The sequence below is a fragment of the Scyliorhinus torazame genome, chromosome 3, assembly GCF_047496885.1.
Source record: "Scyliorhinus torazame isolate Kashiwa2021f chromosome 3, sScyTor2.1, whole genome shotgun sequence".
In the NCBI taxonomy this organism is placed as follows: domain Eukaryota; kingdom Metazoa; phylum Chordata; class Chondrichthyes; order Carcharhiniformes; family Scyliorhinidae; genus Scyliorhinus; species Scyliorhinus torazame.
The window spans coordinates 126346257-126366081 of record NC_092709.1 but is presented as its reverse complement, the minus strand read 5'-3'; the positions used below and the strand labels follow the sequence as shown (position 1 = coordinate 126366081).

Genomic DNA, 19825 nt, shown 5'->3' with positions numbered 1-19825 from the left:
CAGACGTGTGGCACCATGTGTAGTCCTAAAGTTCTCTAATTCTCACTTTCCCACTTTATCGATTCATTCCTCGAATGACATTCACCAGCCACTTTATTCCATCTGAGGTCCCTGGAGATGTTTTTCATTCAAACATTGCACTCCTGTAAAATATCCTTAAGCTAGGTTCACAACAGTCCTGATGGCACAGATTCCCAGCCAGGGACTCTTCAAGCCTACCCAGTCTCTCCTTATAGCTCAGATGCTCCATCCCAGGCAACATCCTGGTGAATCCCCTCTGTATCCTCAAGTGCAATCACCTCCTTCTCATAGCGAGGTGACCAGAATGCACACAGAATTCCAGCTGTGACCTCACCAACATTCTGTACTGCTCCCATCATGACCTCCTTGCTCTTGCATTCTATGTCACGACTGATGGAGGCATGTGTCCCATATACCTTCTTAATTACCCTATTCGCCTGTTCTGCCGCTTTCAGGGATCTGTGAACAAGAACCCCAAGATTCATCTGTTCCTTTGAGCTTCTAGTGTCCTGCCATTCACTACATACTCCCTTGTCCTGTTTCTTCTTCCAAAGTGATTCACCTCGCACTTATCATGGTTAAATACCATCTGCCACTACTCTGTACGTCTGACTAATCCATCTATATCTTCCAGAAACCTACAACCCTCTTCTTCACTGTTAACCACCCAACTAATCTTGGTGTCATCTGCAAACTTATTAATTATTTGTCTATATCATTTACATACATATATAAAACAAACAATAAGGACCTAGCACTGCATTATGCCGCTGGACTCTGGCCTCCAGTTACTTAAGCAGCCGTCTACCACCACCCTATGTATCCTGTTAGTAAGCCAGTTTCCTTGAATTCCACATTCTCCAACCTGGTGGTGGTTGCTTCTGGAACAACAGCCACTGGAGGCCTGGCTGTTGACCATGGAGCAACCCAGATACAGGTAAGTAATGGGTTTATTGAAGAAATTTGTTTTTATGGGATGTGGGTGTTGCAGGCTGTGTCCGCATTTATTGCCCATCCCTAATTGCCCTTGAGGGGGCAGTTAAGAGTCAGCCGCATTGCTGTGGGTCTGGAGTCACTTGTTGGCCAGTCCAGGTAAAGACGGCAGATTTCCTTCCGAAAGGACATTAGTGAACCAGATGGGTTTTTACGACAATTGACAATGTTTCATGGTCATCTTTAGACTTTTAATTCCAGATTTTTATTGAATTCAAATTTCACCATCTGCAGTGGCGGGATTTGAACCCTGGGTCTCTGGTTAACTAGTCCAGCGACAATACCGCTACGCACTGCCTTTTTTGTTTTGCTCGGTGAGGGTCATGAAGTTGGGTATACTCAGAGGGTCGGTAGCAAGGGCACAGGTTGGCTCAGTGGCTCCACCTTCCCAATGCCGGGCCCCTTGATTTCCCCCTACCCTGCAAGTGCCCCAGGAGATGACCAGCCACTCAGGTTCCCCACATAGTGTCAGGCTCAGGCAGCAGGGTTTATATCAGCAGTAGCGGGTTGAGACCCTCAAGGGGTCATTAATTATCTTAAGAGTCTCAATTGACGGTAGGGTGAGAAGACTGATCACAGGCCCTCATGCCTCGGACACAATTGGCATGCCAGCGGGAAGGTGGCAGGGTGACCATCTGCCAACCTTTTGCCTGATTAAATGGACTCCCTGCCTCCAAACATGCGATTAAAGAGGACAGAAGATTCTGCCTAATACTTACAACAGCCAGATCTGTTCACCTTGCTAATTAAGGGAGGCAGGAAAGGAGTAGTAGGGAGGCAGTTTAGCATTCGTGAAACCCAGAAGAATGTGTTTCCCCTCGGGGCCGACCGAATTTAATAGTGGGACCTGATTATATTTTCTTTGAATCCGTTTCCCCGCTGCAGACAGCTGGATGGAGAAGCTAACTGGCTATTGGGTGATAAGGACTTGAATGCCAGATTGCAGCTGGAGAGAGAAAGATAGTAGCTCAAGGGGACATCAATGGAAGGGAGGGAGAGATGGCATGTTGGGAAGGGCCTTCAGTGGGTGGCAGCACAGAGAGATTAGGGATTGGGGGAATCCGAGATGCTATGTATCCAGTTACACATAACTGCTGGTGGAAACGCCTTGTGAAGTCAGCAGAGAGCAAATCTTGCATGGTGTTTGTAAAAAATCCATGTGTGTGGTACCTCCACACTTTTTGCGGCACATTGAGAATGTAACATGGGATCAGGAGAGGGCAGGACATTGGTGGGAGGGACTGAAGAGATTAGGAAAGGAGGGGATCAAAATGCAATGGAAATCTTAAGGGACGCTAGGCGGAGATTTCGGGTCAGAATTTTGTGAGGGTATCAGATCGCGGTGGAGTGGGAGTCCTGAGTGCTGCGGAGGTTCACAATGTCACTTGGAGAGCCGCAGGGAACATTTGACTGAGTCTCACCATTGTTGAGAGATTAAAGTTACTCCGATTGATGAAATAAAAGTTATAGAAGCTGCAAGCTGCTGAGGATGAAACAGCAACGTCTTCAAATTTGCTATTAGTTTCTCCTTTCTGTCCTTCCCCCAATTCGGGGAAGTAATAGCCCTCGTAGATCACGAAGACTTGAAGATAACTAGCTCAGTGAAGTATGAAGTAAGATGACCTGCTGAAAGTTCATTCCCCAATCCAATTATTCTTGTTGGAATCACCATTAACTATGACTGATTGCAAAAGCAAGCACAAAGGTACCTCCAAATAAACATCTTATCAAAACTCAAACTTTAAAAAAAAAAACATGAAACCATGATTTACTTCCAAATCAAAGAAATCAATCATTACATTTTTAGCCATGTTTACTATTTCCAATTCATTGTTTTAAACAAGTTAACATTAAATACTTTAAGATAGTAAGAGTTCATTGAAGGGATAAAATTTACCAACAAACATGCAGTGGAAGTCTGTGGTGTATGTGCTTCAATGATAGGTATTTCAATGAAGATGCTTATCCTAATGAAACATTATGATTTGATTTTTTACATTTTTGTGGAGATTTTTTTCCAGTTTCGTTCATTTTCCTGAGAAATGTATTCAGCACATTCTGAAGTAAGGGGGGATTCTCCGTCCCACCAGGCCCGTTTTCGTTGCGGTGCACCCCGCTGGCAGTGGGATTCTCCATTCCCGCAGCTGGCCAATGGGGTTTCCGATTGTGGTATCCGCACGCCGTTGGGAAACCTACAGGCATGGATACGCTGCTGGCGAAGCGGAAAATCCTGCAGGCGGAGATTGACCTTGTCGAGGTGCTTCGGAATATGTCCCAGTCTCAGGTGGGAATGGCCGACGAGCTGTGGAGCTTGTCCCAGTCACATTTGGGCATTGCCGAATTGCTGCAGAGCATGGTCCAATCACGGAGGAGCATCACCGAAGGCGTCAACACCATGGTGCAGACATTGGGGAGCCGCCAGGGCTGGCAGAGCCAGGTAATGCAAGGGCAGACAGTGCTCGAACCTCCGACCTGACGTAGACCCCTCACTGACTGGAAGGAGGATATGTCCAGGTGGCAACCTGGACATATCCTATGGACTGGCGACGGTGGTCACCAGCTCTCCCGAGTTCCACCCCTCTGATGAGGCCACATGCCGTGCATGTGCCGCCAACAAGTGCGCCGGGGTGCTCTGGCCCCAGAGCCCCAGTGGATGCCCGCCAGGGGCATCATAGGCCACGGGACGTGGTAAGGATCTGGCTGCCTTCATCTCTGATGTGCATCCTGGTGAGGCACTGAGACGTTGCAGTAGAGCAAGGAAGGCCAAGCACATCAAGGATCTTTGAGGGAACTGGGGGGGGCGATGGTAGGTGGGGGCTAAGGAGTGGAGTGTCCGTTGTGGGGGTCGGGGGCATTGTGGGGGTTTTGGGGGGAAGGGAGGGAGGGTGCGGATAGTGGGGCGGCACTATCTGGATAGTGGGGCAGAGGTGTACACTTGTACGAGGAACATTGAAATACCCTCACCACAACCAGTATGATGCCTCTGGCTCTTTGTTCCGCGATGCGGGTCGACCACCAATCCCATGCCTTTTCCCGCCAGAAATGAGCCCTATGCACACCTGCCACGGACATACGCCTGGGACTGGGGCCCATCCCTGTGTGACCGAAGGTTGGCCGCTGTGTCTGTGGTGCTGCCTCCCACAGATTTTTAAGCATAATGTCCATGTATCATGGTGTGATTGGAATGCTGGGCAATGGGCCCCATATCGTACATGGCCTGTCCACCCACGAAGATCCACTTGGGATGTGTGAAGTGCTCACTGAACCACGATTGCCAATTCCCTATTAGCAATAGCCTTCAGCCGCGCAGCCAGAGGCCACCGTGGTCAGTGGGAGTTATTGGTGGTCGGTGGGTCAGACAGGCAGGGGCTAGGGTTGCCCACGGCACGGGAACACATGGTCCAGGTGTTGGTATGGCGGGACCGTGCACATCACCCCCCCACCCACCCCCCCCAGCCCTGATACCCCCAATCGCCCATGGCAGCCCACCCCCAACCGGGGCTGCACCCATCGGTTGCCAACCCACCCCCGAGCACAGGGGCAGCATGCCCAGTGCCCCTGGGCTCATTGCCTGTGAGCGAAGATGGCTACTCATCTCCTCGGCTCCCCGCAGCAGCCCATCCGCAAGGTTCACATCTTTCAAAGGAGTACGAATCGGGGCCAACGTGACCACTTGCTGAGGAGGCCGCTGAATCATGGGAGGCTGTTGGATATGGAGTCGCTCTTGTTAATAGTCTGGAAATAGGGCCTAATGTGTTGTTAATTAGTTTCTCGCATCGTTATGGTGAGATCCTGATTTCACCTACATGAGTGGGACGGTTGCATCACAAACTGTGTGATGCCCTGCGCGGTTCTCATTTTCCACCTCTCCTATTCACCAGCCTCGTTTCGTTCGAGCGGGAGCGCAATGAGGCCAGAGAATCATGCCCTATATACAGCTTCTTCTACTCTCTTTAGGAGAGGCAAAGGCTTGCCAATGGGTTGAGATGCTTTTTTGTCTTTCAAAATGCTTTCAGAAATGTTATTGGTCTATTTATTGTAACACTTTCTTTAAACTTTTGCATCCCTTTTAAATTTCACTTGCCTGAAAATTTCCAGTCCCTCAGCTAGTATGATCCCTCCGTACAACTGAATCTATGAATAATTATACAAATAGCGACCAGACGTATGAATGTTATTAGCGGTTCACCATTCTGGTGAACAGTTCTTAATGATAGACTGAAGTAAATCTGTAGATATAATTGGGCATCTGTCTATCCATTTCATGAAATATATACAATGTCAGGAGCAGATATTAAAGGTTAGGAAAAAGATGTTGCAACTTTATAAGTATTTAATGTACCCATCACTGAATGGTTCTATGATCTTACTTTTTGCAAGGCAAGAAGAAACTTCCTTTAACCTGTAGATGGTTTAATGTGCCTATGTGGGAGTAATTCAGGGATTCTGATCCGAAATATGGAGTTGGAGCAAATGCCAAACCTCCTAAGTTTGTTCAGCATCAAAGGATTTTTCTGTTTTCTGAAGGCACAAAGATTCATTCAGTTTTTTGATGAGGGAACAAAGGTAAAATTACAACCCTGACTCAGACATGAGTTCCATTCCTTCTTTTAGTATCAGATAACTCCGTAAGGTGAGACTGTGTGAAGTTATGCCTTTGATATTTCATTTTGTGGTTTTCCACCACAATTTTCACCTCCGCTTCATGGAATAACAATAAGGTCACAACTGTAATTATTAAAACACTGGAGATATGGTAAATTAATTTTAAATGCAAATGGAAGTGCATGGATAACTTCCTGAGCCATGAAAGGTATGTATTAAATTGGATATTCGACCACACTGTACCCGTTCTTCAAGTGCTACATGGCCTCTTCAGTTTGCAAAATGGCAAGCAGTTGTATCTAGTCTGTCAAGGATTCAACCATGTTTGGTGTCTTGGACAATAGGTGCTATTTATGTGTAACCTGTTTTTTCTTAAATCTTAAACATTTTTAAAATTTTGACCAATCTGACATAATTCCTTGGAAGCCTGTTTTAAAAAAAATTTAATTGGGGGAGAAAAGTCAGAGGATGATTTTTTTTTAATGAACAGCAAACCAGTTTTTGGAGACATTCTGACAATGTTCCAAATTAAAGCAGGTTCTGATAATTTATTATGTCCTGGCTGTCATTGTAGTACTACTGCTACTTGTTGAGATGGACTTTGCTATAAAGAGAAGTAGATTTTCTCGATAATTTTAACATTCTAAATATAGGTCAGTAGCTAAAAAATAAACATTACTGTACAAGGTTTATAGGGCTGAAACATCCTTTCACTCGTGAGAAATAGAATATTTTTTAGAGCTTGGAAAAAGTTTGCCGCTTTGTCTTTAATTAACGGTTTAAAAACAAATTGTGTGACAAGTGTTACTATCTGACCCAGTTAACAGGAGGATGTCTTTCTTAGTTATTTTTGGGCACCAGTGTGTCACTGTTAAACTGAATTTCTATGGAGATGTAAACAGTGGATTTTATTTATATCTCCATAGCCTTTGTAGATCTTTGTGGAGCCTTGTTATCCACTTGAAATGTTTCAATTGTCAGCAAATTTCAAAAGTTATGTGTTGCTTAAATCTTGCATACAATGTGTATTTTTACCTCTCATGAATGTTTTATACATTCCTTATGGATGTTTGATGAGAACAGAGTTAGTCTGCCATAGTCAAATCACCTACTAATGTTCACCATCTAGTCTAGCCTGAGAAAAATATCAACGGCTCGTAATAGAAAAATGGGAGAGTTACTAGAGAACTGTCACTGCTCATGGAATCCTGCCCCAGAAAGAGTCAGTGACTTTGGGAGAGATGGGAAGAAAAAAAAAAGGAAGGGAATTCCAAGTTTTACAATTAGTTAATTTGGTTTCCAAGGTAAGGAAATACTTTTAATAAATGTTTTGCATCTGGAAAGTCCAAGTGCTTTTATTTAAACACTTGGACTTTCCAGATGCAAAACATTTATTAAAAGTATTTCCTTACCATTTATGTACCATTCTCAGCAAGGGTCATCAGATAGCGAATAGGCGAGAGTACTTATACTGATTTTCTCCTCCCAAATGTAGTGCTCCGAGGTCAATTGTTGCCTGGCTGTAGCTTTTTGGAAATCACTGGCAATTGTATTTCTATGAACTGGGAATAAGACGACCTCGTTGACCATATTAACACCCTATATTGCGGTATGTTTGACTGTATGGCCCTAGTTAATTCGTTCAAAGTCACTTGTAATTTGCTCTGGACATACACTGTCTTGGAAGCGAAGCACGTTAGTCGCAAGCGGAATCCCTGGACTCTCAGGGGCATTCTGCTGAGTTTCTTTTCTTCCAGTAAAATTGGTTTGTGGTCCATCTCATTGACTAGATTCAGCCTGATAATATAGTCGGAGAACGTCTCACAAGCTCACGTGACTTCAAGTCTCCTTCTTTATAATTGCACCCCTCATTTCTGTTTCAAATACAGCCTGAGATGCATAATAGATTGGTCGACACATTAATTTTGTTGTTGATCCCTTGCCCTGTAGGTGAGGTATCAGCTGCAAGTAGGGAGGGTTGTAGTTAGCCAGGATATCTGGTGAGAGCAGCATGTTTTTACTCTGTTGGAACATTTGTTCCTGGTGTACAACCCAACATCATGCTTAGGCTTTCTTCAATAGGACTCCATGGCTTGTGCTAGGTTCACCCAGGAATCCTTGAAGATCTGTAATGGATGATGGGGTTGGAAACGGTCTTTGTTTTTTGTGGGTCGGCCATTATACTTTTGCTCACCCTGTGGCCTAAAAATCATATGGGCATTTTGGAGAATTCACGCTCGATTAAGTGTCAGTCCTGCTTCCTGCAAGAGATTCACAACAGCTTTAAGTATTGGGTCACGCTCTTCGGCTGTTGCTCCGCGGACCAGGATGTCATCCGTGTGACAGATTATACCTTTCAGGCCTAGCAAGATAGTAGTCATAATTTGCTGAAGATTTTCAGGTATCAAAGTCATGCCAAATGGAAAATGATGAAAGGAAAATCTGCAATATGGGGTAATTAAAGGGTTGTCAAAATATAGATTTTTTTTTTATCCAATGGTACCTGCCAAAAGCCGATGTTGGTCTTGAATTTCAAGAACACTGAACCTTTGGAGATCTTAGTCAAGCTTTTGTCCATGAGGTCTTTTTTTGCCGTGGAGTGTTTTTGTTATTTTGTTTAATAAGCTGTACCGTAATTACGGGTATTCTGAACCATGGTTAGTATGTATGTATTTTGCTGACGGATCTGGGATTGTCTAGCTACCTGTATCACCTTCTCCTAAGGGCGCAATTTTCTGATATTTTTTCAAAGTGTCAGTGCCAAAGAGAATACCGGGGAGGATCCGTCAGTGCAGGTGGGAGAACTCGCCGTATATTCAGCCTCTTAAACAAAATGTTAAACAAATGGGGCGGGATTCTCCAACCCCCCGCCGGGTCGGAGAATCGCCGGGGGCTGGCGTGAATCCCGCCCCCGGCGGTTGCCGAATTCTCCGGCACCGGATATTCGGCGGTGGCGGGAATCGCGCCGCGTCGGTTGGCAGGCCCCCCCCCCCGGCGATTCTCCGGCCTGCGATGGGCCGAAGTCCTGCCGCTGTCAACCCACGCCAGCCGGCGTGGATTGAACCACCTTTGGGATGGCGGGACACGGCGGCGTGGGCGGGCTCCGGGGTCCTGGGGGGGGTGCGGGGCGATCTGTCCCCGGGGGGTGCCCCCACGGTGGCCTGGCCCGCAATCGGGGCCCACCGATCCGCGGGCGGGCCTGTGCCGTGGGGGCACTCTTTTCTATCCGCCTTCGCCATGGTCTCCACCATGGCGGAGGCGGAAGAGACCCCCTCCACTGCGCATGCGCGGGGATGTCGTGAGCGGACGCTGACGCTCCCGCGCATGCGCCGCCCGGCAAAGTCAGTTTTGCGCCAGATGGCGGCGACCAAAGGTCTTTCCCGCCAGCCGGCGGGGCGGAAATCAGTCCGGCTTGGGCCCAGCCCCTCAAGGTGAGGGCTCGGCCGCACAAGATGCGGAGACGTCCGCACCTTTGGAGCGGCACGATGCCGGACTGATTCGCGTCGTTTTTGGCGCCGGTCGGCGGACATCGCGCTGATATCGAAGAATCCCGCCCATGAAACGCACACCAGGGAAAATTTGAGCCGGGATTCTCTGAAAATGGATCTATGTCCCCATGCCCGCCGGAAAACGGGCGTGAATCACTCCAGACTTTTTTCAAAAAGTCCGGAGTGATTCTCCGGTTTTAAGAGGGATAGCAGGGCCCCAGCGTGCGCCGTGCAGCTCCTGCTGCTGATACGGGGCCCTGCAGTTCCGACCGCGGGTCCGCGCATGCAGAGCCACATAGCGGGCAAGCGCGGAAGAATATAGGCCCCCCCCGGATCGCGCGCCCGCCAATCGGTAGCCCCCGATCATGGACCTGTCGTGGAGGCCCCCCCCCCCGGAGTCTGATCCCCCGCCCCATCTCCCGTCCCCCCACCAGGACGGCCAGCGCAGCCACAGGTCCGAGCTCCCACCGGGTGGGACCAGTTTGGAACCATGCCGGCGGAACTCGGTGGGAATTCGGCATGTCAATCGCGGAGAATCGCCACGGGGGCCTCTTTCAACGGAGCTGCGTTGACCGTGCGCGCAGCTGCCGGCGATTCCACGGGCCTGAGACCCCATTCTCCGCACCCGCGCCGAGCCCAATTTTGGCACAGAGGCTCGGAGAATCTCAGCCTTAATCTCTGCAATCACTGGAGCGCTCCTTTTGAATACGTCCCGAGCACATTTTCCAAGTCCAATCGGGGGGATGACTGTCAGAAAGACAGCACCATGTTTCACGAAGGGTGCAGTCAGCAAACTCTTAGGAGGATTGCGGGGATTATTTAAATTTATGTTGCACTAATGGAACTTTCAGCCTTTTACTGGTACCCGCTGCTGTCACTGACCCTCATTGGTAGTCTTTCCTAAACTGAGCTAAATTTTGAAATTAATCACTGGGAGTAATTATTAAGGTCAGTTCACTGCTTTCCTTCCTTTGGGGAATCATTTTGAGTGGCCAATTTTATATTTTCAATTGCTGACAGGCGGTCGCTGGCCCGTGTGTTAATAATGATATAAAGGTTCCTCGTGTGCCAAGCTTAGCCTGGTCCAATTTAAGGTGCTACATAGAGCACACATAACGGGAGCGAGGTTGAGCAGGTTCTTCGGAGAGGAGGACAAGTGTGGGAGGTGCGGGGGAAGCCCGGCGAACCACACATATGTTTTGGTCATGTCCGGCACTGGAGGGGAGTGGTGGGAGTGATCTCGAAGGTGGTGAAGGTCCGGGTCAAGCCAAGCTGGGGGTTAGCTATATTTGGGGTAGCTGATGAGCCGGGAGTGCAGGAGGCGAAAGAGGCCGATATTGTGGCCTTTGCGTCCCTAGTAGCCCGGCGTAGGATTTTCCTCATGTGGAAGGAAGCGAAACCCCCCAGCGTGGAGGCCTGGATAAATGATATGGCGGGGTTCATAAAACTGGAGCGGATGAAGTTTGCGCTGAGAGGATCGGCTCAAAGGTTCACCAGGCGGTGGCAACCGTTCCTCGACTATCTAGCGGAACGTTAGGGGGAAAATAGATAGCCAGCAGCAGCCCAGAGGGGGGAGGGGGGGGGGGGGGGTAAATTGTTTGTGTTCTAGATGGGGTGAGGGGGCAGGGGGGGAGCACTATTTTGTGTTATTTTGTTAGTTCACTATTTTATTTTAACAATGTTATCTATCAGTTATCATGTTACCATTTTTGTTGATTTGTAAGGGGGAAAAATTGTGTTCGAAAACTTTAATAAAAATATATATTTTTTAAAAATAATGATATAAAGGGACCAATCATTCAAAGGGGACTGTGCAATCACACTGTGGGGTCAATTATTAATTTTGGGCACATGTGAACACATTTACATGGATAGAATGCTTGAAACTACTAGAGCTGCAAAGCTGTATCCAGCTCCATGTTGAAATGAAACTGAGGCTAGATCACATGGCATACTCCCTTTAAAGTGATGGCATACTGCTATCCCTAAGAGACATTTTACAACCTCCCCCTTTCTTTTTAAATATACTTTCCGCCCTTCCAAAAAAGTATATTTATGTGCAATGCGTATTCATATTTATGCATGTTCATGTTTAGTTACCATTATATAAGTGTATAGGACTGGTACATGTTTGAATCTGTAAAGCATGGCGGTAAGCAACTGGTATGCCCAGATTCTTGTCTGGAATTATTTTTGTTTGTATGCAATGATCTGTGGGGATTGTCAGCCTTGGATGTTGTTCCTGTTTGCATTTTGGATCTTGACTTGCACGTTCATGTCCTTGTGGACTTGGCACCATGTGGAGGACGAGGATACCCGCGCAGCCACCGCAGCCCTGAACATCTACGCCTCAGGATCATTCCAGGGCTCGAGCGGAGACTTGTGTGGCATCTCACAAGCTGCAGCCCACAAGTGCACCTGTGGGCACGGATGCCCTGTTTGCCCGGGCAGCGAACTATATAAACTTTGACATGGACCAAGCCCAACAAGATGCTCGGGCAGCAGGATTCTCCATCGAGGGGATGACCCAGGTCCGGGGGCTAATAGATGGCATGAATGTTTCGTTGTGTTTACCGGGCCATCAGGGATACTGTATATCAGCAGGAAGGGGTTCCACTCCCTAAACATCTAGCTCGTGCGCAACCACCATATGAAGATCATGCAAGTGTGTGCATGCTTTCCAGGGAGTGTGCACGACAGCTATATCCTGGGACAGTTGGGATCCCCGGTCCCTTCAAGGACTGGATGGCCGGTTGACTTGGGGATAAGGTGTACCGGCTTAGGACCTAGTTAATGATGCCACTATAGAGGTCAGTGACCGATGCAGAGACCCAATACAGCGAGACCTATGCGGCCACCCGGCCTGTCATTGAGTGGTGGATCGGACTACTCAAAATATGGTTCCAATGCCTCGGCCGCTTCACATCAGACGTGGCCTCATCTGTCATTCCCCACCTGGGACTGAAACATGTCCCGCAGCGTCTCATCATGGTCTACCTGGTACCACCGGGTGACATCCCGCAGTAACTGGGGCACGATGTTGAGGCGCCCAACTAGGGCCGTCACTTTTTAAAAAAATGTAGAGTGACCAATTATTTTTATTTTCCAATTAAGGGACAATTTAGTCTGGCCAATCCACCTAACCAGCACATGTTTGGGTTGTGGAGGTGAAACCCACGCACACATGAGGAGAATGTGCAAACTCCACACGGACAGTGACCCAGGGACGGGATTCGAACACGGGTCCTCAGCACCGCAGTCCCAGTGCTAACCACTGCACCACATGATGCCCCCACCAGGGCCATCACTGACTGAGCTACGCATTGGACACCTCCATCTCATGCACCAGGCTCTCCACTGCGGTCGCCACTCTAGCAGTGTCGGCCCCGGTGCCACGCATTACCGGCGGCATCTACTGCACGTGTAGCCTCTCGGACTCCTCCAGTTGTCTAGGGACCTACTGGAAGGTCGCTGACATTCCCCTCTCAATCTCCGAGCTGAAGGCTGCTGTCACTTCCTCCCAGGCGGCAGTGGCTGACCCTCGGAGAACCTCCGGGGAACAGGGCAACCCATCTGGCCTCTACCACGTCCAGTAATCTGCCCAGGTCGGCATCCCCGAATGGTGGGGCTGGTCATCTTCGTAGCACGACAGTGAGTTGTGTGGGTTGGCTGTGCAGGAGCGGTTTAAGTGCTGTTCTCCCTTGTTAGCAGGGGGCTGGCGAGCGCGGTCCCGGTGAATAAGCCGTTGGACCATAATTTGTGGCGTGAAGCCCATGGGGCCTCGTTAAGTGGACCAATGAATGTTTTATAGCAGTGATGGCCTTGGGAAGCTCACCGTAGTTCCCGCTCACTACCACACTTAGAAACTCTTTCGTAAAATCGCGCCCAAAATGTCCAGTGCACTTCACAGGAGCGATACCGTTCGTCACTGTGCCAAATGAGGAAATATTAGGACAGATGACCCAAAGCTTGGTCAAAGAGGTAAGCTTTAAGGAGGTTCTTAAAGGAGAAGAGAGAGGTAGAAAATGTAATGAGGGATTTCCAGCTCTTCGGACCTAGGCAGCTGAAGCTACGGCCTGCAATAACAGAGCTACAGCCTGCAATAACAGAGCTACAAAATTGGGGTGTGCAAAAGGCCGCAATTGAAGAAGCACAAGAGATCTTGGAGTGTTGTAGAACTCGGATAGGTTTGTGAGGCAGGAAGGGGTGAAGCCCTGGTGAGATTTGAAAATGAGAATGAGAGTTTTTAAATTGAAACTTTGGCACTAGGAACAAATGTAGGTTAGCAAGCACAGGACTGATTGATGAACAGGCATGATGTGACTTAGGATATGGGCAGCAGAATTCTGGTTGGGCTCAAGTCTATGGTGGATAGAAGATGGGAAGTTGGCAAACGAAGTGTTGAAACAGTCAAATCTAGATATGCCAAAGCATGGAGAATGGTTCCAGCAGCAGATGACCAGCAGCAAGGGTGGATTTAGATGTAGTTATGGACGTGAAATAAGGCCGTCTTATCGATGGTGAGAATATGTGATTGGAAGCTCATAATGGGATCAAATATTATGTCAAGGTGACGAATAGTCCAGTTCCGCTTCAGACAGATGCAAGGGAGAGTGATGGAGGAGGTGCTGGAAAATGGATTTTGAGGTGAGGTCTGCAGATGATAGCTTCCGTTTCCAGATATTTAATTGGAGGTAATTTTTCCTCATTCATCACTGAATATCAGTACGAAGTCTTACAACACCAGGTTAAAGTCCAACAGGTTTGTTTCGATGTCACTAGCTTTCGGAGCGCTGCTCCTTCCTCAGGTGAATGAAGAGGTATGTTCCAGAAACACATATATAGCCAGATTCAAAGATGCCAGACAATTCTTGGAATGCGACCATTAGCAGGTGATTAAATCTTTACAGATCCAGAGATGGGGTAACCCCAGGTTAAAGAGGTGTGAATTGTGTCAAGCCAGGACAGTTGGTAGTATTTTGCAGGCCAGATGGTGGGGGATGAATGTAATGCAACATGAATCCCAGGTCCCGGTTGAGGCCGCACTCATGTGTGCGGAACTTGGCTATAAGTTTCTGCTCGGCAACTCTGCGTTGTCGCGCGTCCTGAAGGCCGCCTTGGAGAACGCTTACCCGGAGATCAGAGGCTGAATGCCCTTGACTGCTGAAGTGTTCCCCGACTGGAAGGGAACATTCCTGCCTGGTGATTGTTGTGCGATGTCCGTTCATTCGTTGTCGCAGCGTCTGCATGGTCTCGCCAATGTACCACGCTTCGGGACATCCTTTCCTGCAGCGTATGAGGTAGACAACGTTGGAGCAACGTTGCAGCAAACTACCCAGTCTTCAGAACAGTGACCACGACACCACACAACCCTGCCATGGCAATCTCTGCAAGACGTGCCAGATCATCGACATGGATACCACTATTACACGTGAGAACACCACCCACCAGGTACGCAGTGCATACTCGTGCGACTCGGCCAACGTTGCCTACCTCATACGCTGCAGGAAAGGATGTCCCGAAGCTTGGTACATTGGCGAGACCATGCAGACGCTGTGACAACGAATGAACGGACATCGCGCAACAATCGCCAGGCAGGAATGTTCCCTTCCAGTCGGGGAACACTTCAGCAGTCAAGGGCATTCAGCCTCTGATCTCCGGGTAAGCGTTCTCCAAGGCGGCCTATAGGACGCGCGACAACGCAGAATCGCCGAGCAGAAACTTATAGCCAAGTTCCGCACACATGAGTGCGGCCTCAACCGGGACCTGGGATTCATGTCGCATTACATTCATCCCCCACCATTTGGCCTGCAAAATCCTACCAACTGTCCTGGCTTGACACAATTCACACCTCTTTAACCTGGGGTTACCCCATCTCTGGACCTGTAAAGATTTAATCACCTGCTAATGCTCGCATTCCAAGCATTGTTTGGCATCTTTGAATCTGGCTATATATGTGTTTCTGGAATATACCTCTTCATTCACCTGAGGAAGGAGCAGCGCTCCGAAAGCTAGTGATGTCGAAACAAACCTGTTGGACTTTAACCTGGTGTGTAAGACTTTGTACTGTGCTCACCCCAGTCCAACGCCGGCATCTCCACATACTGAATATCAGACAATCTATGTGACAACTCAGACAGTGGAGGAGTTGAGAGAATCAGTAGTGATGTTGAGCTGGATGATGTCAGGGTGCATGAGATGCAATGTGTTTTCAGATGATGCCACTGAGGGTCAGCATGTAGATGAGAAATTGCTGGCCCAAGGATAGATTCTTGGGACTCAATTCTCGTATGCCACCGTCAATAAATTCAAAGGCGGATATGGGGAGACTTTGGCGGGAGTTCAAAATCAGTTTTACCCCTGCGTGAATTTCCCTTGGGATCTGCCACTGGTGCCTGCCATGATGGATTGGGGAACCCACTGATGACCAGATTGAAACTGATTGATTTACATCCGCTAATGGGATGTAGATGAAGGCCACACAGGAATCTATTCTCCACCCGATTCTCTGCAATGCCTGTGGAAAAACTCTCCGGTCCATAACACCTCTTCATAAGACAAACCCCTCAACTCTAGAATCAATCTAGTAAACCTCCACTCAACTGCCTCAAAGGCAACTACATGCCTCCTCAAATAAGGGGACCAAAACTACAAACAGTACTCCAGGTGCGGTCTTGCCAATGCCTCGTGCAATTTCAGCAACACTTCCCTACTTTCCCTACATGAAGGGGAACTTCTAGGTGGAGGTGTTCCTGTGTATTTGTTGCCCTTGTCCTTTCAGATGGTAGTGGGTATCGGTTTGGAAGGTGCTGTCTCAGGATCCTTGATGAGTTCCTACAGTGCATCTTGTAGATGGTGCACACTGCTGCCACTGTACATCGGTGGTGGAGGGAGTGAATATTTGTGAACGGGGCGGGGGGGGGGGGGGGGGGGGTGGTCAATCACACGGACCTTCTTTGTCAATCCAGCTGACCCTTTGGGGGATGAAGCCTCCAGCCCCGTAGTCCCTTAGATTAATGCAGGGAGGATGCATGAAATATTTGGAGCCTTAATATTTTCTATTGGCTGCCCACCATAAACATTCCCAAGGCAGAAATATGTTGGGGAGCCATCCCAATGCACCTCCCTGTTATTTTCCTGACCCCATCTGCTTCCCAGCCTGCAACCCTGAGATTGGGAAAATTCAGCCCATTTCTGTTCCTGTAGCTTTCCTGTCAAAAGTTATGGCAAATGATTGGGAGAACTTGTATGCAATTTTGTCAATCTCATACCATCATTCATTTACTGTTTCACCTTTGTATGCTTTTAAAAATGCTAATAGCAGGCATATCTTCTCATAGTTTGGCTGACTATTATGGGAAAATTATAACATTTATTGCGTTGCATTTTTGTTTAAACAGAAATACATTGTTTCGATTGCTGTATTTTCTTTACATTGTTAGTACAATGCATTTTAAACTGAAAGGCAGCAATGGGGAAAATCTTGGAAGTAGATTATTACTTAAAAGTATGACCTATGACCAATGACAAATGGAAAAAGGGCTTAACTTTTTAAGACCGCTTTTTTATTGTCCAGACTCCTTTAGGTAGGCAGCACTGACCTTTGCTATAGGAAAGAGAAAGTTGCCATGTGCTCATAAATTACTTGAAGCTCTAACTCTGGGCTGGTGAGTGAAATACTACAACATGTAAACAAGAGCCCAAAACTGGCACATTGCACATTTTTCCATGTTACTTGCCAAAAAAGTCCACACATGTGCACACACTACAAAAAGCTTTCTTGAGAGTCATGCCTTAGAATATAGGCAATGTGATTATTTTGTAACTCTGAATTTTTATGTGTCTGTAGCAATTGGCAGGGAGTGATAAATATCCTAAATTATTTTTCAATTATTTAATTTTGAATCTGTCGTGCTGTAGTAGAACTTGGTTTAAAAAAAAAAAATCAGCCGGTGAAGTGTTCACGTCTTGATGGCTGTTTTCGAGAAGAACAGATGTCTTTCATTACAGTAAATTACCAAGCATTTCAGTAAAGAAGTGATGTGCAATATTTTAACAGAAGTAAACAGACAAATATAGCAGGAAGTTCGGAACTCCCACAGTTTCAGACTGTTTATTGTATTTTCATATTCAGTTCAAAGCTAGAAATACTGCTTTATTAAGTGCAAAAACTTTATAGCTGGTCTGACCATCTTTTTAAGCCATAACTCAAAATATAAATAGAATATAATGAGTGGTTTGGGCTTATTTCAAATGTATATGTACCTCCTTGTGGGTTGGGAGCAAGTATTCATCCATATAAGACAAAATCCAGAGGGAGGTATATATACATAGATAAACATTCTGCAACTAACAGAGTTGGAGGCTCAAAATATAATCCATTTATGGGAAAGATAATAAATGAAGGAAAATTGTAGAACCTGTTTTGATATTAGAATGCCAAAAATACACAGGCTCCCAAATTCCTGGACCTGGGAAGATTGTATCGAGGCATATGCGGTAATAAGGCACAGGGAAGCAGAAAGGAATCCCCACCACTTTCTCCTATGAACCAAATTTACAATGGTTAGAGGGATTGGACGCTTCTTGTGCCTGTGGCTGGACGCTTCTTGTGCCTGTGGCTCCCTCTATCCTGATAGCACTGTATAGTTCTTTTTTGTGGCAAGGTGCCACTTCAGTCTCTTGTAGGATGCAATCCCAGGGAGTATTGCATATGGTATTCATGCCTACCTACTTCTTGCAAATAACCTAGTTACTAAGATTTGAGATAGGGTCACCGCTGGGTCAGACTGGCAGCTGGAACAGGCTGCTGGCTGCACTTCTGGTGGCAGAATGGACTTCCAGTAATTTTGTGGTCAAGATTGTATGCTTTCACCCTCTTACAAAAAGTACCGTATTAAAGACCCTACATGTATTTGCTTGTTGAAGAAACCGCCGACGTAAACGTAATATTAAAAGATGTTTGATGTTGTGAGTCATGTTATTGGGAATTTCTCACTGTATTTGATGACACTTTGTTAAATCAGAAAGTAAAATGTGCTGTGATAAATTGTTATATAATCCCAACTGTTCTCCTCCCATGTTCCTAATTCAAGTTTCAAACCTATAGAAGAAGCCGAGGAGTGTGCAATTTTTGTGGAGTTTCCTCTTCAGGATCTTGAATAGAAAACAAGCTCTGATATATGTTCATGATGTAGCTCAAGAGGGGATTTTACGTGACGTCTTTATTGCTGGCCAACAGTTTGTAACCTCAAAGAGGCGCAAGATCTGCATTGAAAGCTACCAGTAATGCCCCGTAACCCCTCCTAACCGTTTGGTCACAAAGGGCAATTTAGCATGGCCAATCCACCTAACCTGCACATCTTGGGCGAAATTCTCCAGAAACGGTGTGATGTCCGCCGACTGGCGCCCAAAACGGCGCAAATCAGTCGGGCATCGCGCCGCCCCAAAGGTGCGGAATGCTCTGCATCTTTGGGGGCCGAGCGCCAACCTTAAGGGGCTAGGCCCACGGCGGACGAATTTCCGCCCCGCCAGCTGACGGAAAGGGCCTTTGGTGCCCCGCCAGCTGGCGCGGAAATGACATCTCCGGGCGGAGCATGCGCGGGAGCGTCAGCGGCCGCTGACGGCATTCCCGCGCATGCGCAGTGGAGGGAGTCTCTTCCGCCTCCGCCGTGGTGGAGACCGTGGCGAAGGCGGAAGGGAAAGAGTGCCCCCACGGCACAGGCCCGCCCGCGGATTGGTGGGCCCCGATCGCGGGCCAGGCCACCGTGGGGGCACCCCCCGGGGCCAGATCGCCCCGCGCGCCCCCCCCCCCCCCCCAGGACCCCGGAGCCCGCCCGCGCCGCCTTGTCCCGCCGGTAAAGTAGGTGGTTTAATCTACGCCGGCGGGACAGGCATTTTGGCGGCGGGACTTCGGCCCATCCGGGCTGGAGAATTGCGGGGGGGGGGCGCCAACTGGCGCGGCGCGATTCCCGCCCCCCGCCGAATATCCGGTGGTGGAGAATTCGGCAACCGGCGGGGGCGGGATTCACGACAGCCCCCGGCGATTCTCCGGCCCGGCGGGGGGTCGGAGAATCTCGCCCCTTATCTTTGGACTGTGGGAGGAATCCGGAGCACCCGGAGGAAACCCATGCAAACACCACACAGACACCACCCAAGGCTGGAATTGAACCCGGGTGCCTGGTGCTGTGAGGCAGCAGTGCTAACCACTGTGCCATCCATATGTCTTGTATAAGTTCAGCATAACCTCCTTGACCTTGTAATCTATGCCCCTATTAATAAAACAGGACTCTATGCTCTCTCCACGTGGCCTGTCCGCTTCATTGATGTATGCACATATACACCTCTGAACCCACTCTAGCATATTCAACCTCTTTAACAAAATTCCCCCACCCCACATTTCATGTGTTTCTTGGTGGCGTGCCTCTTGCTCACTCGCCCCGGTAAAACTTAATCTCTGCAATTACAGGGGCACGTCTTTTAAACACCTTCCCAACATTTGTCCCAAGTCCAGTTGTGGGATAGCAGCCAGGAAGACAATACCATGTTTCACAGAGGAAGCCCTCAGCAAACTTCTAGATGGTGTCAGCAGAGGAGTGACATCCTTTACCCGCTATTGGGCACACGTCCTGAAGGCAAGGTCACCAACCTCTATTGTGATCGTGATAGTGAGTGTCAGCTTGCTCCATAAGAGGACAGGGTTCCAATTCCGAAATAAG

General features: G+C 48.1%; 1 protein-coding gene across 1 annotated transcript in view; it reads left to right on the top strand.

Moving 5' to 3' along the window:
• The window catches only part of LOC140408667 (protein transport protein Sec24D-like), a 278487-nt gene that overhangs the window by 107660 nt on the left and 151002 nt on the right, over window positions 1-19825 (top strand). The gene's annotated exons all lie outside the window — the stretch shown is intronic.